Genomic DNA, 27,608 nt, shown 5'->3' with positions numbered 1-27,608 from the left:
TGCCGATGCCAGATCCACCCCCTCCCATCTCACTCCAGCTCCGTTTCCATGGCAATGACAGCCGGCTGAGGAATGCACATCTAAATAAAAAGCAACAGCTCTCATAAGAGAGAGAAAAAAATCTGAGGACGGTGCAATTGGGGCGGGCGTTGGGGGTGGGGGTCTCGGAGGAGGTGTGTGTGGGTGTGTGTCAGCATGTTGTGTGATGGTGTTGGGCATTTCTGTTCTGTGCTTAATTTCTACCCCCCCTTGGGCACAGATTTGAAGATTAACTTTCAGACTGATGTGTGAAAGGCTAAACGAAGTGTCGGGTTTGTTTTGTGACGGCTGACATAAAGCGTATTTTTGTTTTGAGGGAGATAATGATTTCCTGTCACGTGACCTTACTCAGGGCTTGCCGGGCATCCCTCATGTCCGATGCTCCTGTCAGCATAATAATTAAGCCATGGGCTGCAACAAAAATGATGTTTGGCTTCGATAATTTGTTTCCACTAAAACACAACGAGAAGTAAAGCAGCATCATGCATTAGAGCTTTGATTTAAATGCTCCCAGCGCATTAGATTTGGATTGTGTGGTTAGATCATGTGGGTGAGCTTTTGTGTGGGAGGGTGTCTCTGTCTGTGTATATCGCGTATGCGACTGTCTCTCTGTGTCTGTGTGTAGGCATTGCAGATGGTGTCTCCTGCATGTGTAGCTTGTTCCTGGTGCTTTAGAGCTCATACAAGTGCAGGACGTGTTGGGAGGGCAGTGGAAACGTTGGGTCTGGTCAGGGTCGAGTTGGGGTCCGGACCTGGGCTGAAAAACGCCTGCGAATTAGCCGAGCGTGGTCCAAGTTTCAGTGAGGCCGGGTTTAATATGGGAGTTGTGTAAGGCCGTAGGGTGCCAAACAGGGCTTGCTAGAGGCTTAATTATTGTGGAACTTAACGTACCCTGAGACACTTTGAGGTACTAATCTTTTAAATTACGGGATGCTCATTCTAGGGCTCATGGCAGCTCAGGAGTTAAATATCAGCCCTGTAACTGAAAGGTTACTTTGAAAGGTACTTAACTGGAGTCATTCCATTAAAATGACCAGATGTAATAAATAGATAAAAGCGGAAGTAGCCTTATAAAAAAAAGAGCGAGCTCTGGCTTTTTACAGAGCATGACCTCACACGGCGATCAAACGCGCCTGACAGGTTGGCACTGCCTTTGCCAGAAACAGAGGCTCCCTGTTTTATCTTCCACATCAACCAGGGAGCCAGTGCCAGGTTCGCGGCAGCTCCTCACCAACGGAGCCAAATCGTTAACCCAACTTCTCTCCATGGCTGATCTGCCATTCAGAAATGCTGTCTGCGTGGGCATATGGCACCTCACACGCACCCCTGGTGGAAACACTGCTTTGGAAGATTACATCACGATAAGATTCTCCTCATGGATTTTTACTAGCTGGATCAACATTCTGAATTCTAACTGCTGGGTTTCTACAGAAAAAAAGGTTAAGTTTTTAGATTATTCCCAGATTCATACCTCCAAGGTTGAGCTCATGGGCGTTTTACTTAAATGAAAATGTTCTGAGGGGTGGAAGAAAAAAAAATGCTTCAAAGAGATAACCAATCAGATTGTAGAGGAGGTGGATCCAAGCAATTAGAGGAGGTGGGACCAACCAATCACATGTCTTGATCCCGCCTCCTCTATTTGCTTCGACCCACCTCCTGTACATTCTGATTGATTTTCCCTCTCAACAAATTATATTTGTCATCAGAACATTTTGTGTAAGTAAAACTCCCATGAGCCAAGATTGGGGGTTCAAGTTCTTCCCTTGGCTGTGTGTGTTGAGGTTTGCATGGTCTCTCCAGGTCGACACTGTATTCTCCAGGTACCTGGGTTTCCTCACGCAGTTCAAATATATGTGGTGCGGTTCACCGGTGTCTTTGAATTGTGATTGAATGAGAGTGTGTGCCCTGCAATGGACTGACATCCCACGCAGGGTGTTCCCCTGCTTTGTGCCCTACGCTGCTTAGCATTGACAAGCTGTGTAAGTGGGTGGAAGATGAATAGATGAATGAATAGGTGGATGGATGAATTATTTATACACACAAAAATTTCCCTTGTCTGTCTTGCAAAGTCTACATGCCAGCAGCTCGTTTTAAAGCTTTTTGGATTATAATTTAAACCAGAACAATAAATTGCCTCAAGTTCAGGAAGGGGCCAAGCCAGAGCATGTGTCAGAGGGATGTATTGTCATTTAAGAGAGTCATCCTGTCTGCTTTTGATGATGACGAAGTAAGGACAATTAGGAGAGCTTCGCTATTAAAGCTGCATATCAACGAGGGGTGGAAAAAAGCCAGAGTATAGCTCACAGTGAGGAGCGTAACTCTGTTCTGTGATACTCACACACCGACATCTTTTAAGAGGACACCTTCTGTCACGACTCAGCTCTAATGTTGCTTGAATAATACATTTAAGGATGAAGCCAGTGCGTATTAATTTTACACGTGCGTTTTTCATTTCATTTGACAGTCAAGGTGGCCAGGTAGGCTATAATCTCATCCCGGGTTATGTGTGCGGGGTTTGCATGTAACTCACTATGCTGCCTTAGTGTTCCTGTTTACTGTCTTACTGCCTTACTGTCCAAAGACATGCAGTTTGAGTGATTTTCCTTCTTTAAATCGCCTATATTGTGTGTGTATGCATGTGTGTGTCCTAGCAAAGCTGTGCAAGGAACCTTGTGCTTCCTGAAGGGTCTGGGTTCCTGACAGCCCCGTACTGCCTAAGCATTTGGAAAATGCGTCCATGGGCAGATTTCACAATTAGCATGCCATTTTATCGGCTCAGCCGATGCTGTTATCCACAGTAAGGTGCATATGGCTGGCAGAGCAGAGACATAACACAGATCGGGAGGATCTGAGAGGAGAAAAATCAGCATCATCCTTAAGCATCTGTTCACTTATATCCTGGTAGCCAAACACTGTCAGGTCCTAAAATGTTCCCGCTCGAGGTGCATGATACCTGCGAGAGACAGGTCCACCTGAGCAGGCTGCCTCTTTAAATGCCAAAGACGCTCCGGAAAACACCTAGTCGCTGTTTGTCATTCCGTCAGGCTCTGTCAGCAACAGAAGGACGTTTAATCTAAAAAGGAGTGCCACTGTCCTGCACCGAAATTGGCAAAAATAAACGCAAAGTCGCTCAGACGTCTGAGGTATTGTGGCACGTTCATGGTCCTTATTAAAATTTTGTTCTTTGCAAGTATCTGACTAGTGTTTGTATAGGCAGGGCATGTTTTGATTAGCTCTACACAAAGATAGGGCCAATTATTAGCATTTCAGCAAATGGGAATCCTAATTAGTAAATGGGATATTGGCCTGTATGGTACACCAGCTTATTATTTTGTTGCTAACATGCTTTTGTGTGCAAGTTGCGAGGGAGATGTTCGTCTCACTTATTAACACCGTTTTCCAGGATTTTCAAGTGCTGTTTCTCTTTGAAAGTGGAATAAAGGAGCAGACTTTGGATACCCGTACCACAGTAAGCAACAATACCAATGCGAAAAAACAAATGCAACACCGCTTGCTTTTTGGTGTCTTTCGTTGCGTCCTTTGTTGTAATATTGTTGGCGAAAGCGTTCCCTGGATGAGTGGAATGTGCTTTGTAAGTCTGAGTTTTGGGAAACGTCGGCTCCTGGTGTTCTGTCGGGAATCCCAGAGGATTTAAATTAGCATCGAATTCATTAATATCCCGCGACTATAGTTTAAGGCGTATTGATTTGACCGTGACTTTCCATAACCCACCCAATACTGTGAGCCTGGAGGCTATCCCAGCATGCACAGGGTACAAAGCAGGGTACACCACAGACTGGAATGCCAGTGCCTCTCAGGGCACACTCTTACACATATGACTGAAACATGTAAGCAATTCCAAGAAGGGTAAAAGGTAAGACAAAATGAAATGCATGTATCAGGAAAAAAGTTATGCTTCTGCAATGTATCTGGTATGACCAGGCGATTTTCTTTATAAAAATACAATTATTTCAGGGTAAGAGCATGTCATGAGGCGATACTCTACGCCTCCTTGTTGCATTAAAAAACTGGACTTTGAATTAAATAAAAAGTCGTGAGTGCCACTGGGGACCCCATTAAGAATAACATTTTCGAACAGCAAAACGGCGCAACATACGGAATCGATGCTTTGAAAACCGTGAAAAGAAGCATTCTTCGGAATTTTGTTTACAGAAAAGGATATCGGTTCTGTACACTGTGTTTTACGAGGAAGTAGCCTTTTAGCATGCATTGGCGAAGTGCTTCTTTTTGAAATGGGGGCGGCACAGAGGTGACAGGGGGTCTGGCATCGGGATCCTGGATACCTTGGAGACGTATGATTTTTCAGGTGTCTTGAATCCCATTTGCAGGATCCAAATACAGATTCTGCACGATCTGGGGGGTGATATGTCTGAATACTGGCATCTTTTCTGCATGCCAACCTCAAGGCATTATTTGTCTCTGTCTTACCTTGGAAATAAGACCAAATCTACCATGATTTCCTACACTGTCCACATTCAAGAGAGCAGACATCTGTCAGTGCAGTCCTACAGGTATATAAATAGCCTTTTCATTAGGGATTATCAGGATATCAGCATCAACAAATCAGATAAATCTGTGTTCCTGAGCATCAAGTTTTACTAAGGAAAATACCCCATATATTAATAATTACATATTTCAGAGATGTTCTCACACTGGTCCATTCGGACTAATGTGGTGCTGAGGTATCGCTCCCGCACGGCTACACTCAGGTTCTCATCCCTGAGGTGGTTTGTTGTGTGCTGGGTGTGGCAATGCACTGTAATCAGTGCATGCTTCTTACCTTTCAGAGACATTCCACTATAATATGTAGAATGCATCGCCTTGAATGCAGCATGAAAGAAGACTTAATAGTGTTTCTTTTTGCTGGGAGCAGCTGCAGGGTTTATCCTGAGGCTCCCATAAAGGAGGAGCAGAGGTTAAACAGGGGAGACCAGCTGCAGCTCCCTCCTCGAAAGCCTCACGCGGAAAATCCACCACAATGTTGCTGCGCCCGCCTGATTTTTGGATTCGGACACCACCCGGTCAGTAGGGGGCGGCGGGCCGCATGGCTGCCGAAGGAGACAGTAACCTCGGCCTGACTGTGTTCGTTTATCTCTAGGAAGAACTGGGGGCTTATGGGTAGCCTACGGGCCGCGGGGAAGGAGTGAGCCTGCAACCTATGAAGGTGAGAGATCATGAAATAGCGAGTGAAATACGGTCAAATAGGCACCCCATCCCTCCCTCCCCCCCCCACGCGGAAATGTCACCAGACAGGGGGGTCCAGGGAACACTGAAAATATAGCAAATAATAACTGAAACAATCAGGCTTAGAAACTTTACCGGAATCAGAAATTAATAAATCTAAAAATGCCAGTGGCTGATTTTGAACTAATACTGAAACGTTTCGGTGCTGTTTTCCCGCCTGGTTTTCCCCTGAACTCGTGCATTTGGGCGCTGGGCGTCGGGCTCCGGCCGCCGTTTCCGCACCCTGGGCGTGTGTTTGGCTCCCTCTGCTGCAATCCACCACTCCCAGCTCCCGCGCCCTGCTCAGTTAAGAAAACACCCTCCTCACCACCTCAAAAGAGGATCGACATTGCCGCAAATGTCACGCCGTGCAAATTGTGGGGTAGAGGAAGATCGGCCGGGGCGTGCCCTAATAGGTTCGTCAGCAGAGGCAGCGTGTGGCCAAACATATGTTTATTGGACCTGTGCTTGATATTTTTGCTATTATTCTTTTGTCAGGAAGAACTGCTTTATAGGGAGACCTGCTGTTTACTAACCAGCCCTATGCCCTGTCTGGGTCCTCGGGGTCATGCTTAAATATGGCCATTTCCTGCTGTCTGTTCAAGATGGCCTGACTCCTAAGTAATTCTTCGTAATTAATGTGTTTAAAAAAAAGAATGTAATGAAACTAACTGTGGACAAAGAAAACAGTTATAAATGTAATGTTAAGTCAGTTTTATGACTTTTAGACATGCATGCAGGATGTTTCCCAGACAGTCACCATGATTCTTCATAGAATATATGGCTATGGAATATGAACAGATGCGTATATACATTGTTTATTATTAAATGGATCAGGTTAATTTAGTTTAATTTACAAATGTAACTGGTGCATTGAAGCCTTCCCTTAATTTACGAGTGTTCCACAACTCGATTTGCACGTCGAGGTGATTTGCATATCGGAGAACGCCACACCGGGGGGACAAAAGCTGTTTTTTTTGACAAGTGCCCCATTTAGAATTTCCTCCGGTTACCGCAGGAACGGCAAAGGGACACACATCGATCCGCCGCTCCCCGGCGGCGACACAAGCGAGCCGGCCAGACTCGTTTTCAAAACAGTTCGCGGAGTGACAGAGAGGCGGCCAGAGTGCTCATTCTCGGGCCTGAAAGGCGTGCAGCGAGCTCCACGCCATGGAGGACCATCTGCTGGCCTGGAGATGTTATGAATAGCATGAAACGGCATTGAGAATGAGGGACTCCTGAAAGGTGGAGGTTTAACAGGGCGGAGGAGGAGTGCCCAGTCTCTGCCTGTAAGGCAGCTGCTGGGGCCTGTTTGTACTCAGATGTGAAAGACATAAAAATGGCCAAGCGAGGGATTATTACCCAGAATTAACATATGCTAATCATCACGGCTGTATTTCTGATGCCCGTGGGGGGGGGGGGGGGGGTCTAGTCTACATCTCGATTTTGTCCCGATGTCACCTTCGCTGTAAGGAAAGGCATTTAAAAGGATCATACTAATGCAATTTGTCATAGTTTTACAGCGACGCCTTCGATCAGTTATGGACCAAACTTATCCTCTCGCGGGGTATGATATCCGATAACCATGGTGTCCGAAAGTGGTGGGATTCCCCCCCAGCGCCCCACTACCCTGCAGCAGTACCGGTTCCATTTGGGATGCCTGCGTGCTCCTTACACACTCTCTCTCGACATAAGCCCAGCCCGGGATGAGCTATGAATTTTAATAGCGTGTTTCACTGGAGGGAGGGACTCAGATCTCCTGAAACTGCAGCTTAATACTCAATTACACTTGGTAAGAGTTGCGTTTTGTGGCTGGATTCCTGTGTTATTAAATGGATCTTCTGTTCATGGAACACCGTGAAAATGTGCGACGGACTCACATGTCCCAGTCCCACCGCCTTCAGTGTAGCCGGAGCTCTGATTTTACTGGGAGTACTGGTAGACCTAACTGTGTCCCTATGGGTCCCAAGGTGCCGAAAGGCACACAGGTTCATGATGAAGATCTTAAATGAATGAACGAGCGTTCAGTCATGCCCTTATCATACTCCATGTGCTTGCGGAGTGTGGTGGCATGCAGAGTGCTGTTTTAGTTGAACCCCAACACTGCACATAGAGACTGAGCTGATGAGTGCGTTAACCGTTTCCATGATAGTGACCCCAGTTAGAGGCACTGTGGACCCACTCTGTGGCTGTGCAGAACATGTGCCATGAGAAACTCCCACCTGCCACACGCATCGTACATCATCAGCAAAGAGCCCCGAGTCACCATCAAAGACACACCGCACATCATCAGCAAAGACCCCTGAACCGCACATCAAGAGTCTCTAAATTGGTAGCAGTACAATCTTACTGCTGCAATTCCACCGCTTCCTGCTAATTTGATCATACTTATGAGTTATGTTAAGGTGCCATGAGTCACATGGGCTGACGAGGCTAAGAGGACTAACTAACTAAGCTGGCAGCTTACGGAAGACCTATTTGGTCACCTTGAACATGGTAACAGAACACCTACTGCTGCTGTAGCTATGCTAATGTATTACAGTATTCCTAACTGCAGGCAGTTCACAGTCCTTTGAATAAAATTCCTGAGATTTGAAAAAATAAAAAAAATCAATGAAATGGATTTTTAAACTTTTTAAAAATAGATTTAAAACCCCTGGCAGGTATATAAGTATTTAACCCAAAATGCATTTTTAATTCTAAAAAAATGGCCATAAAGAGTTTTTAAATTGAAATTGATAACTACTGCTATGCTTCTCCCACAATAGCGCCATGTGACGGTCTTCCAAAGGCCATTCGTGGATCAAGATGCTGCTGCTCGCCACATGTAGACATTCCGTGACACGGGCAGCATATGTTGTGAGGTACTTACTTTCCCACACACTTTTTTTCTCCCCAGGCAAGCACTCGCCTAACTCTTTGGGTGTGCAGTTAATTCATATTCTCGCTCCCATTCAGAGAAGCATTCGAATGCGCTGTCACGCTGGGTACCGTAATTAAAGACAATAATAAAATAGCAGCAGGACGCATGGCATGCTAATAGTGTCATGCATATGCATGCTAATCCCGTACCTGGCGAGGAACCACACCGACGAGAGGAAAAGCCCAAAGCATCTTGCTACAAGTGTCACGTGACCGACGGCTGCTCCTGTCCAGATACCTCTGCCACACATTGCCCGAACTGTGGATAACAGCTCGGAAGCTTCTAGATCCCTCATTACATGCATCATGCTCCTAATTGTCCTGATGCTCAGTTCATGTGTGAGATAAATAAATGGAAAATCCTGTGAAGGGTAAAGTCATTCATAACAATGACTGAATATATATATATATATATATATATATATATATATATATATATATATATATAATTGCAATGTTTTTGGCAACCAATCGGCTTCCTCTTGTTCCATGAAAGTGATTCTAATTAAGAGTAGCAATCACAAAGCCTGTTTCTAATGGAATTAAGTACGGCATATTTCCTTATCCGATCTGCCCTTACTGCGTTCTGATTCGTTAGGCCACATTACTTTTTAGTATTGTGATGGTATTATTCTAGGAATCTACAGGCTAAATTAAGAGAAGCCAAGGGGTCCCCTTTGACATGAACCAGATTACCACTGACCTGGTTACCAACTGCAGAACTGTCTGTCTCTGTCTGTTTCTGTTTGTCTATGTCTGTCTCTGTCTCTGTTTGTCTCTGTCTCTGTCTTAGTCTGTCTCTGTCTGTCTCTGTCTGTTTCTGTCTGTCTCTGTTTGTCTCTGTCAGTCTCTGTCTGTCTCTGTTTATCTCAGTCTGTCTCTGTTTGTCTCTGTTTGTCTCTGTCTTAGTCTGTCTCTGTCTGTCTCTGTCTGTCTCTGTCTGTTTCTGTCTGTCTCTGTTTATCTCAGTCTGTCTCTGTCTGTCTCTGTCTCTGTCTGTTTCTGTCTGTCTCTGTCTCAGTCTGTCTCTGTCTCTGTCTGTCTCTGTCTATCTCTGTTTGTCTCTGTCAGTCTCTGTCTGTCTCAGTCTGTCTCAGTCTGTCTCTGTCAGTCTCAGTCTGTCTCTGTCAGTCTCTGTCTGTCTCTGTCTGTTTCTGTCTGTCTCTGTCTGTTTCTGTCTGTCTCTGTTTGTCTCTGTCTGTCTCTGTTTGTCTCTGTTTCTGTCTGTCTCTGTCAGTCTCTGTCTGTCTCTGTTTGTCTCTGTATACCCAGATTCCATACTGTCAGGGAGTCTGTATATGAGTAACGATGCCGCTGCCCTCCCACTCCCATGCATGTAGCCAAGCACGAAGGGCGAGGATGCTGACGAGAACAATCTAATATCACTGGAAGGTTCTAGAAACGTTTGATCAACATAAAACATGACCAGACAGTTCAGATGGCTGCCATTGCATCAAGGTCAAGGCCATCCATGCCGTCATAACTCCCAGAATAGTCTCTGAAATATGGGATTTTTAAAAATGCAATTCAAAGAGCACTAAAATCTCTGCATTTATGCAATTATATATCTATAAGCAATGAAAGCCATCACCTGTAAAACAACAAGGGGTAAAAGTAATGCCCTGCTTGTTAAATGCTTAGCAGATACTATTATATAAACAGGGTATAAATTTTTATTATATAACACAGCAGTATATGCACAACTGAAGATATTCAGGTTAAGTTCTGCCTCCAGGGCATCCCAAGGGGATCCACCTAGGAATCGAACCCATGACCTCCGGCCCCTAAATCCAGCTTCTTCACGGCAGTTTTTATTTGTCATTATATTTTTCAGAAATACCGTTATATATACACAGGTTTTCTATCAGCACTGTGTTCATTTTTAATATATTTAATTAAACAGTGTACTGTAAATAAAGGTGATCACTCACCCGGATGCATTTTTTATTGACCCTCAACAGGGACAGAAATAGTTTTTTATATGCTGTAACAGATAACTGTGAACAAAACATCTTATCATTAATTAAGACGACAAAGGGCTTCTTTGGGGTGCATTGTCAACAATTATTTGTTTCCTGAGCAGCCTGGGGTGAATTATTACATCATGTCTGAATGAATGAGCGGCAATAAATGAAAACGTAAAAACGCGCTCAGGGTGAGGTGTGAAGAAGCAGAAATTAATAGGCAAAATGGGGCTCCGGCATTTTTTAAGAGGAAAAATAACAAAATAACAGAAAAAAAGAGGGTCTTATCTGAGGTACTGCATGAAAGCTAGATAATCTACAGCAGGGGTGTCAAGCTCTAGTCCTGGGGGGCCGGAGCCCTGTGTAGCTTAGATCTTTCCCTGTTCGGCCACAAATGATTCAACTTAAGAACTGTGTGGTAATTAGCACAAGGAGTTCAATCAGGTGTGTTAAACGAGGGGAAACACAGAAATGCCCTTCAGGACTGGAGTTTGACACAACCGCTCTACAAGAAGAAAGGCAAACCTCACAGACATGAATTTCAGGAAACTCCCATGCCTTCAGTGTTTCGGTTAGGGCTGCTAAATGCATGAAAACGAGAAAAAGTGTTTTATGTCCTTAACACAATCCTGGGCCGAAGAAGCGGTCACTGTACTCTCTCAAGCCACGGAGAATTCCTAAATTAAGACTACTGGTTATTGTCAGTATATTCGCAATCTCTGCTGCATATTTGAAGAGCTGAACAATTAACCAGGGAAGTTCGAGTGTGACATTGAAAGGTTACAATAGCGGAGTTTTTGCCAGATTTCACAGTTTCCCTCTGTCGAGCTGAGAGGCGGAGAATAGGGCATTTGTCTGGGCTGGCAAGTTCGGGTGACGGCAGCTGAAGGCTGGCTGCTAAATATCAGGGCCCTTCTAACCTTCGGTCTGAAGTTAAAGAAAAAAAACAAGCCGTAAAATACTTATTGTGGGCCGTGGTTTTGGACTCCTGATGTAACTATTTTTTACAAAGGATTAAGCATGATGTCTAGATCTTTCTCTAAAATACCTTGGAGAAAACTTGAAAAGTAGATTGTACATCATTTTTATGTTGACAAATATACTTCTTTACAACAAAGCAACATAACTTTGACATCTGTAGTGTGTGATGGTGGACTAATACCACATTTTCTTGTTGATCATACATCAAACACCATAGATCCTGATTGTGGGACCAGCACGACTGTTTAATACCCTCTAACGCTGGCTAAAATGGCAAGGCCATCTCAGTAAATGAACCCTGTCACTGAATCATCTCCCATTAATAATTTGGTGGTATGGGCACTGCGTGGTTGGCATACTCCTCAGGTTCAAACATCGGTTGGCATGGAAACGTAGGAAGGGAGGTGATAGCTCTGGGGTTGGGGGGGGGGGGGGGTGATGGGGTGGTGTAAAGATGTGGAACACATGAAAGAAAACATGGAGATTACCAGCGGGGGACCGCGGTCGAATCGACAGCTTCCTCATGATGAGGATTATACGTAATAAAACCGGCAGCAACACAACATGGAAACAACAGACAACAGGTCTTTCAATGTACTCCACCAAAGCTGGATCTGAATAGCACTTTTGTCAAAGAAGATAACACAGGGGGGAGCCCGAAAGGGTCTGCATTGACCGGGAAAGGTGAAAAAAACAGATCAAAAAAGAGCGCAGCGAAGAAACCAGAAGAACGTAATGGGTCTCTGAGCATCACAGGGCGCACATTGATTTGCCCTTTCGCCAAAGTGCTAGATTGTTGAGCTTTAGTATGACATTTCCAGCAAATCAGGGCCATCTCGAGGTAGCTGAGAGGCCTTTAGACATAGCTGGCCCTTAATTATGGACTTGGTAACAAACTAAAGCAATTGTAAAAACACAGTTTGGGGAATTCAAAAAGGAATCGCTACTGGGGATAGCTGCCATTATACTACAAGAAATAAAACCAACCTGTAACAATTCAGGTAGTTCATTGTGTTTAGAAAAAAAATTAAACAGCTGTAATAGAGGACGATGTAAGACATGACGGCCATGAAAGATGTTTATTTCAACGGAGGTCACTGTATCGAAGCATGTGATCTGGTACAATCTGGTACTGCTGTTTTCCTTCTGCTGATTGTGACTTTTGGATACTCATGATACCATAAATAGACCAGTTGACCTTGGTTTTGCCCAGTGACATCCGATTTCCTCTGAGTCCCTGACCGTGTGACATTCAGCTAGAGCTTCCAAATCTACCCTGAAGGCTCTTCATTACATTCAGGATGGCCAAACTGTAGCCAGACATTTAAAACCCTGGGGCACTGTGCGATTCGTCGTCGACGGCCTGCCTCCTGCCCCATTGCATGATGGGGGATGTTATATATACTAGGCAGCCTTTGTGCTTTGGGATGTTCGGACAGCCTGAGCAGTCCGCCATCTTCCTGCCTGACACCTCCCTGACACAGAGAGCCCATTTTCAACTCGGCGGGGCGACACCGGCAGTGTCGCTTCTCGCAAGGGTCGCTCCGTGTGAAAGTGCGCGGTCGGAGGCACCCATGACCCCGCTGCGTGCTTCATGGATACTGCCGCTAAACTGTCACCCCGAAGGCAATTAACTGGAAAACCTCGGAAGTCAAAGTGAATGTCACCGCTACGTCCCGTTCGTCACGATTTCATTTCTGGTGGGTGCCTAACGCCTCGATGTGGCATGCGGCTGACAAACCCGTTTACCTGATTACATCGTCCAAAAGCTCGGTTTGCGTCTTACCTGGGAAGAGGGAGCTCCGGCTCAGTGACAGATGTGCTTCGCGGAGAGAGATGTCTGGATCCGAGTATTAAATTCAATCGCTACAGCGCTAAAGCAGATGCTCCTACCTTTCAGGGCATTAGGGGATTGATTCAACTGGTATTGAGAGGTTTATGTGGAAATTAAAAGGTGCCATGAAGAAATGAGAGACCTATAGGAGACATATGGCATTTAATACACGTAATTGTGTATATTCCCATGGCAACATGCACATTAAGATACTAATGTAGTATTTTAAATGACTTATATAATATTGAAACTGCTGTTAATAACAAATTGATAGTCATAATGCAACAGACCATAGAACCAGAAATAGCTATGGACTGGTCTATAACTCACTGTTCATATATTTAAAAATAGCGGTTTAAAGTGCTAAGATACAATAAAGTAATTTGAACAACTCATTGGTGAACTCAATCCAAAAAATCTTTCTTGACAAAACTATATGTTAAACTTGGCTCAGAAATTGCACACTTTTGCAGAAGGTAGACTTCTCTTAATGATTTCTAGCCTCATTTCGACAAAATGAAGAAAGAAGGCGCTAGCTGAGGCTGTCCTGCACATGGCTATTAATGGTGGGCCGCAATTAGGAATGGTCGAGTGTGGTACCCTTTAGGTCTGCAGGACCGGTGACCATAAATGGTTTTGGTCCTTTGCCTGGATCTATCAAATCATAGAGTGTGGTCAATGAAAATTAAATGGTTAGTCAAAAAGGGGTGGATGGACGGACGGACAGACAGATATTTACACTGGGCATGGATATTGTAAAGGTTTGCTAAAAGTAAAAGTGACAATGACAGCAACAGACCAAATTGATTTATTTTGGTAGTATAGCAACAGGGGGTGGCGGTCGGGGCTGGGGGTGGCGGTCGGGGCTGGGGGTGGCGGGCGGGGCTGGGGGTGGCGGGGCGGGGCTGGGGGTGGCGGTCGGGGCTGTGCAGTCGGTTCATAGAGCCCCTCCAGCCAAAGGCACCAGAGGCTGAAAAACTGTTTTATTAAAAAAAAGAAAATAATAATGAAATAAAAAAGCATCTGGGAGCAGAGCTCTGGCTGTTCTGCTGACCATGCTGTGGCACCACTGTTGAATGCCAGGAATAAGAGGTTTCTTTGATGGGTTTCAAAGCCGTTCGCTTCCCCAAGACCGTCCAGAGTCCATAATGCTGACCCCCACCCTGCTCAACCTCACCCTGCCACACCGCTGTGGAAATGCTGAGTAATCACTAAAACATACTCCGCACACACCCACGACCTGATATGCACGCTGATATCCATGAGTGCATCCCCAGCTGATGACACGGAAGCACACACAGCATGTCCTGTCACCGCGAAAATGTTACACCGCTGCTCGGACACGCCTGGGTCCATGTTGTCCATGACCGGTGATAAATCACGCCGAACTCCTACAGCCCCCTGGGGGGGGGGCCCATCTGTGTGGCCATGTGCAGTGGGCCAGGCTGCAAGGCCCAGCCTAGAGGAAGTGACCCCAAGGGAGGTTCTTGTGACTTTCGACCTCACTGTGCCACCCCTCCCTTCCATTAATCCTTCGACGTGAGCTTTTCGGCGTGGCAGTGGGCAATTTATATGCCCTCCGACCATTGACAAGACCACGGTCGCTCCAGCAAAAGTCCCGCCCATGTCTAGGATTGTGGGGGGGGGGGTAAGTGTGACTTGTGACTGAGAGAGGGAAGAGGGAGGTACGGAGCAGGCAAGAGAGCGAGTGGGAGAGCAGACGCGCCTTGTACGCTTAAACACTAAATAAATAAAAACGACGGCAGCTGGGCCGAGAGGGGCCTGCGACAGATGACGCATAAATAAATTATTAAATAAGCGCATGAATAAATCAATGGAGAATGTGTGAGAGACAAAGAGAGAGAGCACCGATACAAAGACTGCAGCAAATTGCTAGTGGTACATACAAAGCCGCTCACTGCGACTGCGATCCTTACGAATGGCGACGCATGGAATCGCCGTGGAGTCAGTGCGCGGGCAGTTGCAGGGGGGATTATATAAGGTGACACTGTTTATTACATGCATGCAGACTTATGCACACAAGCACAGGCACAGCGAGGGTGAGACCACACCGGCGAAGACGGGATACCAGATCCCCAACCCCTCCATCACTTTTCCCAGAAAGGTGATGGTTAATGGCTTAATAGTCTAATTTATTACTTGTGGGAGACGGAGCAATCATATGGTCCCCCATTTTCTGCCATCACTTCAGAATTCATTTCCAGGATGAGGGAGAGAGATTGGTGCCTCTGTGGGCAGGGCTGGGGTTCGAATCCCATCTCTGTTCTTTGTGTGTGCAGTCTGCATGCTCTGCCTGTGTGGTGTGTCTTCCCTCCTGCGGTTAGGTTAACTGACATCTCAAAATTCCCCATTGTGTGTGTGTGTGTGCTAAACCTGTAATGGGCTGGCATCCCATGCAGAGTGTCGTCCAGACTCAGACAAACCATACACACAACAATGACTAAAATAAGCAGCTCGCCAGTAGATAGATGGCAGCAAGGCCCTGGATTGGATGGGAATGTTGCCCCCTGTTGTCAATGGGGCTCACTTTGCCAAGCCACGCCCCCAGCGACAAGATGACACCTGCCCCTTGAACCCAGTAGCTTTGCACAACAGCATAGAAGATAAGAATCCATCTGTGATTCATTGGATCTATTTTTATGACTGTCGTGAATGTCAGGGAACTTTGGCGGGAGCCTAAATACCCAGAAGTCTGTTCCAGGGTGTCATTTGTGAGAATGTGACCCTTACTTCAAGCCCTAGAGCTGCAATTACAGTGTGCTTTAAGGATGAAAGTATACCAAAAAAAAGCATCAATGAATATCCATTATCAGCAGCATCTACTGTGGCATCTCAGTACTACTCAGTCATACTGTTACTACAGGGGTGAACAATCTTATCCAGAAAGGGCAAGTGTGTAAGCAGGTCTTCGCTGCGGCTCCCTAATTAGATTGCTAATTATAAGACTGATTGGCTGAACAGCTGTCCTAAAGGTTACCCCAAAATCCTGCTTATACACTGGCCCTTTGCGGATATGATTGGCCGCCCATGTGCTACTAGAACGACTATTAGAATATTCAGCTGTCAGAGATGGAACGCTTAGGTGCAGAAAGTGCAAATCCAGACTAAGGTCTTGTTTCAGTCAACCAGTTGAGTATAAAGAGTCACAGTCACAGAGGACTTAACTGGTTGGCTGAAACAAAACCTTGGTCTGGATTTGTTTTCTCGGGACCTGAACTTTCCACCTCTGACAGCCGTTTGAAGGACATCTGTTTGAAGCTCTTCTCTAGCCAGAAAAGACACTCTTTCAGTATCCACTACAAAATTTTGTTAAAAGCTCGGGCAATAATAGCGCCATTAAATTGAGATGGACAGCCTGGTATATTTTTAATGACCTTCTTAAAATATGCATGAAGGTTACACAGCAGAAGGGGCATTTGCCCAAGTTTGGACACCCGGAACGTCACGTGTTTGCGATCCATTCCCCATCTTTACGCTCATGCTAATGTGAGACCCTCTTAGCGTGACCATGAGGTTGTCAAAGCCGACCTGGACAATGGCACACCTGCATAAAACGCCACGTCAGCGTCTCTCACAGATGCTTTCTGGTATCACCGTACCTCATGAATGTCAGAAGATCGGTCTCATCGGTGAGTGACAATCCGATATTTGGCACAAAACTCAGTTGATGGATTTGTTTTGTGGCTGCCAAGCATGTAATGTGTATGTTGATGCTGCTTGTATGGTGAAACTTGATTAGTAGCCAAAGAAGTAGTTAAAAAACCAACTATTAAATGGCTACTGGGAAGATGGGGGAATGTTTCCTGTTAATGAGCATCCATTCACCTTTGGACAGTTTATCCAGTATAGAAAGGGGGTCTGAGCCTGCAGTCTGTCCCAGGAAGGACAGTGCACAAGGCAGGGCACAGGCCTCATATGTGATGCCAGATCAGTTGACATGCACACACACACACACACACACACACACACACGTTTGTATTCATATCTTTGTGGGGCACATCCATTCTTTTCTAACAGCACAACCCCAATTCAAACAATGACAGCCTTAACCCCACCCAGCCCTAACCTTAACCATAAGAAACCAAACAATGACAGACGTAACCCCCACCCAGCCCTAACCTTAACCATAAGAAACCAAACAATTACAGCCTTAACCCCCACCCAGCCCTAACCTTAACCATAAGAAACCAAACAATTACAGCCTTAACCCCACCCAGCCCTAACCTTAACCATAAGAAACCAAACAATTACAGCCTTAACCCCACCCAGCCCTAACCTTAACCATAAGAAACCAAACAAAATGTGAGACTTTTGGCATTTGATTTTTTTGATTGCAGTTGCAAGTTTTCATAAAACTGAGTTCCCCTTTTGGGGACTAAAAAAATGGTCCCCACAATGTCAAAATAACAGGTTTTTAATCACATTGTGGAGATATTTGGTCCTCAAAATATAATATATATTTAAAACCCCCATACCCCCCCCCTACTACCACAACACACACACACACACACACACACACATACCCATCCACATGTAGGGTATACCGATCCTTATGGGGCCCGCTCATTCACTTCTATGGGAAAAATGCTAACGCTAACTATGACAACCTTAACCCCCACCCAGCCCTAACCATAACCATAAGTAACCGAGCAAAATACAAGAGTTTTTGCATTTTTAGTTTTCATAGCAGTCACCAATTTTTATTAAATAAAGTTTTCGCTTATGGGGACCAAGAAACCGGTCCCCATAAGGGAAAAAAAGGGATATTTATCACGTTATGGGGACATTGTGTTCCCATAAGGATAGGTATACCCACTCACAGATACACACACACACACACACACACACACACACACACACACACACACACACATCAATTACTACTATTACTACTACTATCAATTAGCAATTGATACAAAAAACATAACATATAAACATATCAATTAAAAAAAACTCTGTAGAAAACACTGGACATGCAGCTGCTAAAACTATTAGCAAAGCAGGGGCCTGATTCTCCAGGACAGTCTGGAACTGTAAGCTAAGAACAGCAGTTTTTTACACTCTGATAATTAACCTTTCCAAAGAATCAGTTCCACGAGTCCCATAACCTTTAGAGCTTGTGTCTAAAACGAAAAGGGGACTAACAGCAGGCACTAGAATTTTACAAGATTCTTTATCTTTCCCTTTAAGAACTAAGCAACTCTTTCATTCTCCCTTTTACGACTTAAATCTGCTGCTTAGTTAAAACATCCGGTGACGTTAATTGCAAAATAGATGCAGGGGTCAATATTTAGCGACAAAAAAAAGAGAGATCCTGTTTATTTCTGTCAAGTGCTCTGCTCTAATGAATAAAACAGTTTGGAGATGATGAGCGCATCCCACCCAGGGTGTGCCCCTGCATCGTGCCCCTGAGGCCTGGGACAGGCTCCAGCCCCCCCCTCCCCCCCCGTGGTCCTACCAGGATAAGCAATTGGAAGATGGATGGATGGACGAGAAGATGAGTCCCCCTCTTCCAAAAAAACGCCAGGTAGCGAAATCCATTTTCTTCAATTTATCTGGAGCCAACTGAATGTGCTTCAGTGCCGAATAAGAGACAGAAAGGCTACTTCCGGCCGGGGAAATGATGCCATGCAGTGGGACGCGGCTTACAGACTAAGCCTGCGGGCTTCCGGACCCCATCTGCATGAGCAATTCTTTCCGTAATGGGCTAGATAAACACCGCGCTGCAGAATGAACACCTCGACCTGCATGCCGCCTCATTGTTTGTTTGCTAGAGACGCAGGAGGGGGAGTTGGGATCGTCGGATCCTATCGCTGCGTGCCGGCGAGGCGAGCCTCAAACAGAACGCCTCTTCAGCAGGGAGCTCTGAAGGAGTTCGGCGCTGGCCCCCGTCTGTCTTAATTGCGGCTCCGTGGCCGCGTGAGTGCGTCAGGGAAAGCGGGCCGGCGCTGTCCTACTCCATCGCTACAACATATTTCCATATCAAAGGGGAGATGTGAGTGTGGCCAGCCGCTTACACCCAGGCTGCTCGAGAAATCATAACATCAATCGCGGCCAATGGCTTTTGTGATCGTTTTATTATCTGGGATCTGAGATCTAGTTGAAAATTGAAGGGGGGGTCAGGTGACAAGGTACACTATTAGGCTGTTTTGATTCTTCCTCTGATATGGGCCCCAGCATCCAAATAATATTTCACATATTGGATGGATGGAAAACAAACATAGAACTAACCCTAATATAGCCACAGTTTCCCCCGATCTGCCTTTTTATACATGTTCTCTAAGAGGTTGTGCATATATGTGTGCTGTGCTACGCAGCCTAATGAATGACATGGTAAGGATGTGATACATCGATGGGACATATGAATGACACAGACACAGAGACCCAGACTGCGTAGTCACCTCCTTTCAAAACAGACCAGATCTGCACGGCCGTGCAGGAAGCAGCGTCCCTCTAATGATGCTTCATTAACACTTCATTAACTCTTTTTTTTTATTATTTCAAGGGCTGTACTTATATGTATTACGGATGGTCCATGACAGCCAATCAGACGATGGAGAGAGAGAGAGAGAGAGAGAGAGAAAGAGAGAGAGAGAGAGAAATGGAGGCAAATGCAGATGGTGATACTGACATGGGGGTCATTTCTGTCCATGCCAGTGAATTCAACATGAGGCCTTAGTCTCATCCGGGGCAGAACAGGAGAGGGAAGGAGCTTCTCTGACCATGGTGATGAGAATCTGCTATTTTAAATAAGAGCAGGTGATGTTTGCGAGCAGTTTAATGAAACCGTACTCAGATGAGCAGCCCGCTTAGACTGAGAGATCCCCTGGGGTGCTGTGGCATTCCTCGTCAATTCCCACTTCTCTGAAAAGCTGCAGAAAAGGCCACTGGATAGCACTGGAATACAGGACAGCTGGAATTTAGGGAGAATCTCCAGAGACGAAGCAAGTCTCATGGATATTTCACTGTTTAGTTAATCAAAACGTGAATGTAATTACTCTTCTAAAAAATGCAAAAAAAAGTAGGTTAACTAATTTTATTTCATATTCATTTCTTTCTTTTTTTGCCTGGAGAACTGTTCATGCAATTTACAAATTGTAACCACAAAAAGAACAAAGATCATAATTAAAAAAAAAAAGCTCTTTTGCATAACAGAGTAATTGCAGAACTCGGTCATACCTGAGAGGTAGCAGAGGCACATGGATTAGAAAGTTTACACCTATATCTCATTTTCAAGGCCTGTGTACGGATTTTAATGTCATGAGAGGAATCTGGGTGCATGAGCCTAAATGGCAGGGCAAAGAAGAATGTAAACGACAGTAGGTGTCCTGGGAGCTGCCTGTCAGACAGCCTTTCAGACAGACACGGCTCTGCTCGGCCTTTTCTCTGTGAATCCACCTTCTCCTTTTTGGTGTCCGTGGTCAGGCCACCAGGATGCAGGTTTCTCATGAGACGCCTGGATGGTTGATGCACTGTTTAAAGAACAGGACACAAGCTCTGTACCCAGATACGCTGTTAGAGATGTTGGGCCCATAATCCAGGCCAATCCAATTATGTTCTATTTTTTTTTAGCTCTCAGAGGCCCTTGGAATCGTTCTAACTCTCCCACCGCTATGGTGCCTCTCACTGCACCCATGCCACTTTGCTGCCAGGCCACACCCACCGAAGCTGCAATTGTACAAGTTCCTGCCTCTTTCTGCAAGCCTGTCCGTTGTGCGCGTGTACTTAGTGAACACGCCTGTCAGTGACAGGGAGCATGCTCTTTGGTGGACTGTCCTCGGGGTATCCGTCATCGATCCCTCTGTGCGCACTGGCGATCGCCGTTCTTGGCCAGGCACTGCTAAGTGAGCGCGTTTGTTCGCTCGCGGTGAGAAAAACACGCAAGCTGGCGTTAAAAAATATAAAAATACTAAACCCACAAGAGCCAGTTAACGATTGTGTTAGCACGTTCCGTGTGGCCGCGCTAACGAGGCAGGGTCACCCCAGCTAAGCGACGGCCATCTTCGGCACGCTCCTTGGCAGATCCCGAAGAGCGACACTCCCCTGAAAGGCTGCCTCCCTGGACCCGGGCCCTCCTCCATCACCCCCCTCCCCCCACCCCATCCTCCAGCATGCTGGCAGGCTGAGTGCTGGGCTCTCTGGGGATGCAGCTATTGATTGGGCTGCATCACCTATGGACACTTTAATTCATTAAAGGCTTTCAGTCTCTGCCCTTCAGGTCACTTCTCAGATGTAAGGAAACGGAGGAGGTGGAAGAGGAGGAGGGGGGGAGGAGGAGGGGGATTGGGATAAGGAGAAGGAGGAAGGGGAGGAGGATGGGGGAAGGAGGAGAAGGAGGATAAGGAAAAGGAGGGGAGGAGAAGGAGGATAAGGGGGAGGAGGAGAAGGAGGAAGGGGAGGAGGATGGGGGAAGGAGGAGAAGGAGGAAGGGGAGGAGGAGAAAGAGGATAAGGAAAAGGAGGGGGAGGAGAGGGGGAATCGGGATAAGGAGAAGGAGGAAGGGGAGGAGGATGGGGGAAGGAGAAGGGGGATCAGGATAAGGAGGAAGGGGAGGAGGATGGGGGAAGGAGGAGAAGGAGGATAAGGAAAAGGAGGGGAGGAGAAGGAGGATAAGGGGGAGGAGGAGAAGGAGGAAGGGGAGGAGGATGGGGGAAGGAGAAGGGGGATCAGGATAAGGAGAAGGAGGAAGGGGAGGAGGATGGGGGAAGGAGGAGAAGGAAAAGGAGGGGAGGAGAAAGAGGATAAGGGGGAGGAGGAGAAGGAGGAAGGGGAGGAGGATAGGCAGAGGAGGAGGAGGAGAAGGAGGATAAGGAAAAGGAGGGGAGGAGAAGGAGGATAAGGGGGAGGAGGAGAAGGAGGAAGGGGAGGAGGATGGGGGAAGGGGGAGGAGGAAAAGGAGGAAGGGGAGGACAAGGAGGATAAAAAGGAGGAGGGGGAAGAGGAGGAAGGGCGGCTTTTTGCCAGATGCCAGCGAGGGGGAAGCCTCATCATGTGAAACCGGACTGATCGCATCTCCGATTGATCCGCGTCCGATAAAAAACATGTGTGTTTTCCATCTGGGTTGCTTTTTTCGGACTTTTTCACTTGTTTTATGCAAGAAGCCAGCTGCGTTTTATCGGCCAACTGAAACCCTCCCTCAATAATAGTGGTCCATTTAGTTAATTACCTGGCCATTTAATTGTTGGATGTTATAGGTAGCGGTCCTCAGTCAGTGATTATAGCTGTTTTAGGTGATTTTCCGGTTTAGGGTGGGGATATAAAACTTGGAAAAGAGCTGAGATGTGAGGCTTTGCCCCCCCCCTCACCCCCCCAGCCCAGTAGCGCGACCTTTTAACACGTTTTCCTTTGGAGATGCAGAAGCCGTACGTGTCCGTGTGTGCGTGTGTCCGTGCCTGGAAGTCACACAGCAGGTGACTTGAGCGCCTTCTTCTGCATGGCTGAAGGCCTGCCTGATGGATGCCCCCCCCAAACCATCAATCGTGTTCCCAGCCTCAGCCGCCTCCGGGTTGCGGGGTCTCTGTTATTATCCCGGGGACATTATTTATGTCTGCATGGCTGGTCCGTCGGCTAAGACCCCCCCCCCCACGGCATCGGGAGTGGGAGAGGAGACTGTCCACGTGACCTGCACAGCGGTGCACCCCCCCCCCCCACCCCCTCCAGGGTGTGTGGTTCGATTACACAAGTGCCGCGTGACATCGCAGCGTGATGGGTGACGCATCCCGTCTCCGTTCTTTCTGCGGGAGAATGCTGTATTTTTCCGGCGTCCAGCATCAGCCGCACCGGATCTATGTCCAATACGGATGGAGCGGGAAATCAGAATGCGTACCACATAGAGGCGGCGGTGATATACGCCCGTCACGGAGGCGTGTGCTCAGCACTCCTGCCCCCTGCAGCTGTGACCTTCCCCTCCACTCTGTTGGACTCACACATCGCAAAAAAGGATATAACAACAGCAGGGCCGGGACCACAGGGGCACTGGCCCCCTGCTGAAAGCTGATTGGCTTCTGGGTGCCCTCTTCTCTGTCACTCACCGACTCACAACATATCATTGGCTAATGATAAAGTTGGCCCCTCTATGTGAATTATGCCCCCTCTTTTGTCCCCCACCATAAAAAAAATCAAGTATCGGCAGGTTGTGTGTCTTCTTGTGTTAGGAAGTGCGAGCACTTTTAACACAACCTGCGCTGGTGCTCCATGTTGCAGAGTGCTCCAGTACTTGCGAGCTTCTGGAAGAAAGTGCTGGCAAGGCCAAGACTAGATCAAGTAAGTGCCTCTGAAGCAGGCGTCAAAAATCCCATGTCGATACAAGGTACCATGTTGCTGATGCGTGCTGCCACCAGGGCGGCGCCGTCGGTCTGCCTGGAGGGAGGAGCAGCCGCTGGGGCACAGCGACCCCTGAAAGGGAGCACTAATGCTGGACGGGGTCGGGTGGGGAGGGCCGATGGCACATGATGTCCAAAGGGGGGCAGATGGAAGCAGAGGGGCACAGGATGCTTGGCGATGGCGTTTGGGGACCTCAGAACATTCTCCCAGACTGAAGCAGTACCAAACAGGCTCACAGACCTCAGGGGGGACTGCCATAGAGAGACCTATAGCTTCCATGAAGCCATTTCGAAAATATGTCTTCATCATCATCACCCTATCTTATCTTATGTAATCTTTCGCATGGTGTGTAGAAATATACAATATACACATCCAGTTTTGTTATAGGAAACCCTTTCTATAACCAATAAACTTTTCAACTCCACAGATCTGCTTAAGCTCACTTCCTGTCACTCGGTTTACTGAGCTGGTCCCCCTTGTTACTTTAATGTGTGCCAAGTACCGGCACCTGGTACCATGAAAAGGCAGGAAAAGGGAGCCACGACAAACAGGCAGCAAACATTAGCACGAAACGTCAGCAGAAAGTTAAATTCACGTAAAGTGATTCTGTTAGGCGGTCTGTCTCCATTTACCGCGCCTCTGCTTCCTACAGTGTTTGTGTAGTGATTTGTATTAAGTAGTAATTTGATCATTTACACGAGTTTTTTTTTTGTTATTTATAAATAACGGTTTAGAGCAATTATGTTGCACGCAGATGGCAGTGTGTGTTCACCCCCCAGTTTAGCGAGTGTCAACATTTAATTAGATTCCAACACCTTCCTAAAGATAATCATTTGCAAGACGTATCACACTTCAGAGTGCAATTAGCTGGTGGTAGCAGCTAGAGTGCTACAGCACCTAATGAACGGTGCAACGCGCACTCCGGAATCACACAGTTGTAAAAACACGTTGCGATGCATTGGACCGCCGTTACCAGCGAAGACTAATGACCTGTGCTAAGGAGGACTGAGTATGAGCTAAGCCCAGCACTCATGGTAAAGAGGGACACTGCTATTCGTGTTCAGGGTGCATTAAGCACCGAGTTTCAGCTCACACTACACGCTGCCAGGCCATCCCCTCTCGTTCATGCTCCCTCCATCTGAATTTGCACCACCTGCCTTCTCCTTTGCACCTTCGCACCATCCATCTTCTCGCCATCTGCCTTTCCTTCATCCTGCCCTGCTGCTGCCCCTCCTTTTGGCTCCTCGCTGGCTCTTCCTCCCGAATGTTCTGCCTCTGATCTAAGCTCACCCCGTTGCTGAAACTCCTTCTTCTCCTTTTTTCAGTCCCTCTTCATCCAAAATTCAAACGTCTTACGAACTGCCGCACCTTGACGTCACCCTTTTAACACTCCCTTGCCTCTGTTCCCACCCTGGCACACCGCATGTACTGACCCTGCCTCTCGCCAGACCCCGGGAGCTTACGGAGCAGACCTCACCTGTGCCAAGCAGCCTTGAAGGTAGACCAGTCTCCCAGCAGGGCATGCCTCACCTGATCAGCATCCTCCTCTCTGTCCCTGAGAGATGAGATCCTTACCTCCCCGAGATCACAGCTGCTGCTTGCCACCATACTCCTGCTCTCGCCAATACTTCTCCAGACATCTGCTAACTGCTCCCCGCCTGGCTTATACTGTGAACTGATATTAATGATGAAGAACTGTCCCGGAACCAGTATTCCAGAAGCTTCTACATCCTGGCTTGTATAGACAGCATATGCGTGTAGACTTTGACAACCACTTCCTTATTTTCCCACCATAACCTCACGTCCCACTTTTCTGACCTGTTTTGTCTAATTTTCTTTCCCTGCAGCTAATTACACTCTCCGAGCTCTTTTACCATTAATAGTTCTAGAAAGATCTGACAGAGGTTTCCTGCCATCGGCTCATGTTCCTTACATGTACTGCTATCCAGCACATGTCATGTTGCATAAGATCCCTTCCGGTTTGACGTTCGGAGTCGAGCGGCTCGCTGGGTTTTGTCAGAACCGGGGCCCGTGTTGCTCCACCGTGTTCGGAGACGTGGAAGAGAGACACAGAGAGGCCGTTGACAGTAATGCAATAGGCCGAGCGAGTCGGGAACCGTGTACAAGGATCTAGAAACAAGGACAGACCTTCCCCAGGCGTGACAGCAACACAAAGGCATAAATACCCCCCCCCCCCCTTCCCATCACAGCCAGCTTCCCGAGAAGCATATCCAGGTTATATACCCCCTTAAGAAATGTTTCCTCAAGCTAGTGTCTGCCTACAACCCCCCCCCCCCCTCTGGAACGGCTTGTCACCCACATGAGGTGGTTGGGGAGTCAGATGAGGAGGGTCGGAGAGGGTATAATACCCCTGCTGGTGAGCTTCACCGCTACCTGTTGTCACCGGGACCTGACGAACTGCCCCTGAAGTGACTCTACGTGGTTCCCCCTGTCCTTTGTACCTAGGGGGCGCTAGGATCCAGACTTTATTGTCCCCAGCCAGCGTCGCTTGTGTCTGTCACTGCCTGCTGCAGCACGCTTCAGTCGCCACGGCTGAATGCCTTCCGCAAAAATACACGCCTACGCTCAGGCCGAGTGCAGAACTGCCTTCTCCCCTCTGTTAGCTATTAATTACTCGCTCCTCCCCCACTGAAGGGGGCGGGTAAGAGCATCCTCACATGAATCTCACACCACGCCACGGAAATGGGTCTGGCTTTCGTGCTGAATGGGCGGGCACATTAAAATGTGAAAAGGCGCAAGGTGCTTACCTACAGGAAGGGGTGCGACATTATGAAAGGAGGCCCCTCTGCTGACGAGGTCGTTTTAATGAGGAGAACGGCTGAGCACAGGTACATCTGCAAGCCTCTTTTTAGTCGTCCCATAATACTGTCCTTGAAACACTCACACGTACACTTTGTAATTATATCTTTGTGGGGACTCTCCATTCATTTCTAAGGGGAAAATTCTAATCCCAACATGACGACCTTAACCCCCAACAAGCCCTAACATTAACCATAAGTAACCAAACACAATATAGGACTTTTGGCTTTTTTACTTTTTTCATTGCATGCACGGATCTTTGTGGGGACCTGAAAAATGGTCCCCACTATGTAATATAAACATCCACATGCACGCACACACATGCGCACTTGGGAGTGAAGCTTGCTGTCATTTATCCGGAACCCATAGAATATTTACAGAGGTTACAGAGCCTTGCTTAAAGCCCAGGTGGAGATTACTATGCCAAGGCTGGGATTTAAACCAGTGACCTTCTGATCCCAGGCACAGAGGTTTAACCCAACAAGCCAAACACATCCCCCAGCGACCAGCAACATGCGAGAGATGCGACCTCCATCAGCGGCACCTTGCCAGCGTAATCAACGTCTTTGTCTTGTCCCTCCCCATCCAGCAGAAACACCCACCGTTGGTCCATAAGACACACGTGCGGGGGGAGGAGGGGGGGGGCACCGGAATCACACCAACCTTTCACATTCATCTCTGAATGCCTGACATCATAATAAGACAATAACATAAATAACATGGAGACTTTGCACTGATCAGCTTGCTGCCCCCTCCCCATCTGTGTAACCTGTCTGGTTCCCCCGTCATCCCCAAGAACTTGGTAAATTCCCTGTAGAAAAATATATGTTTCAGTGACCATCTTCGCCGGACCAGCCAGTGGCGAGAAAAAAAAAATTAAAATCTCGATTCAGGTGACAAAGTCCTCTTTTAAAATATGATTTCATGCATTATGGAATCCGACAGTAACTGTGTCAATCCACTGGGCTGCACCATTTGGTGATGTCAGTCGGCTCATCGCGGTTCTCCGGGTGCTTGGATATCAGCCTTCACTGCATGCGCCGGCCATGTGACCAATGTGCTTCCACACCATCCAGCCCTCCGAGGCTCCTTCGTGATACGCAGTTTCCTCCCTGTGAGTTTCTGCGCACCGTCTCCATCTCCGCTACATTAGCGTCGCAGTCTGGGCTATTACAGAAAGTAGCCAGTGGCCACTGTGTCATTTTTTGCATCATTGTCTCATAACAGTGGTAATTAAATATGTTGCCCACGGAGGATTTCTGCTGATTTTGTGGATATTTTGGTCTCGCTTTGTTCCCTGTCTTTGCTGGCCAGTCGACAGATAGCGAGTCAGGGATCCAGTTTCTTAGGCTTGTTATTGGCTGTCCCCCAGCTGACCCCCTCCGGGCCTGTTGCGTCCCAGGGAATGCTTCTGGTTGGCCGACTGGAGCAGGTGCTACGTTGGGCCTCACTGACAACAA

General features: G+C 47.1%; 1 protein-coding gene across 2 annotated transcripts in view; it reads right to left on the bottom strand.

Moving 5' to 3' along the window:
- Positions 1–27,608, bottom strand: part of LOC125716779 (leucine-rich repeat transmembrane neuronal protein 4) — a 105,418-nt gene that overhangs the window by 38,114 nt on the left and 39,696 nt on the right. The window lies entirely within an intron of this gene.

This window comes from Brienomyrus brachyistius, chromosome 2 (genome assembly GCF_023856365.1).
Source record: "Brienomyrus brachyistius isolate T26 chromosome 2, BBRACH_0.4, whole genome shotgun sequence".
Classification (NCBI taxonomy): domain Eukaryota; kingdom Metazoa; phylum Chordata; class Actinopteri; order Osteoglossiformes; family Mormyridae; genus Brienomyrus; species Brienomyrus brachyistius.
This window is presented reverse-complemented; position numbering and strand designations above follow the sequence as displayed.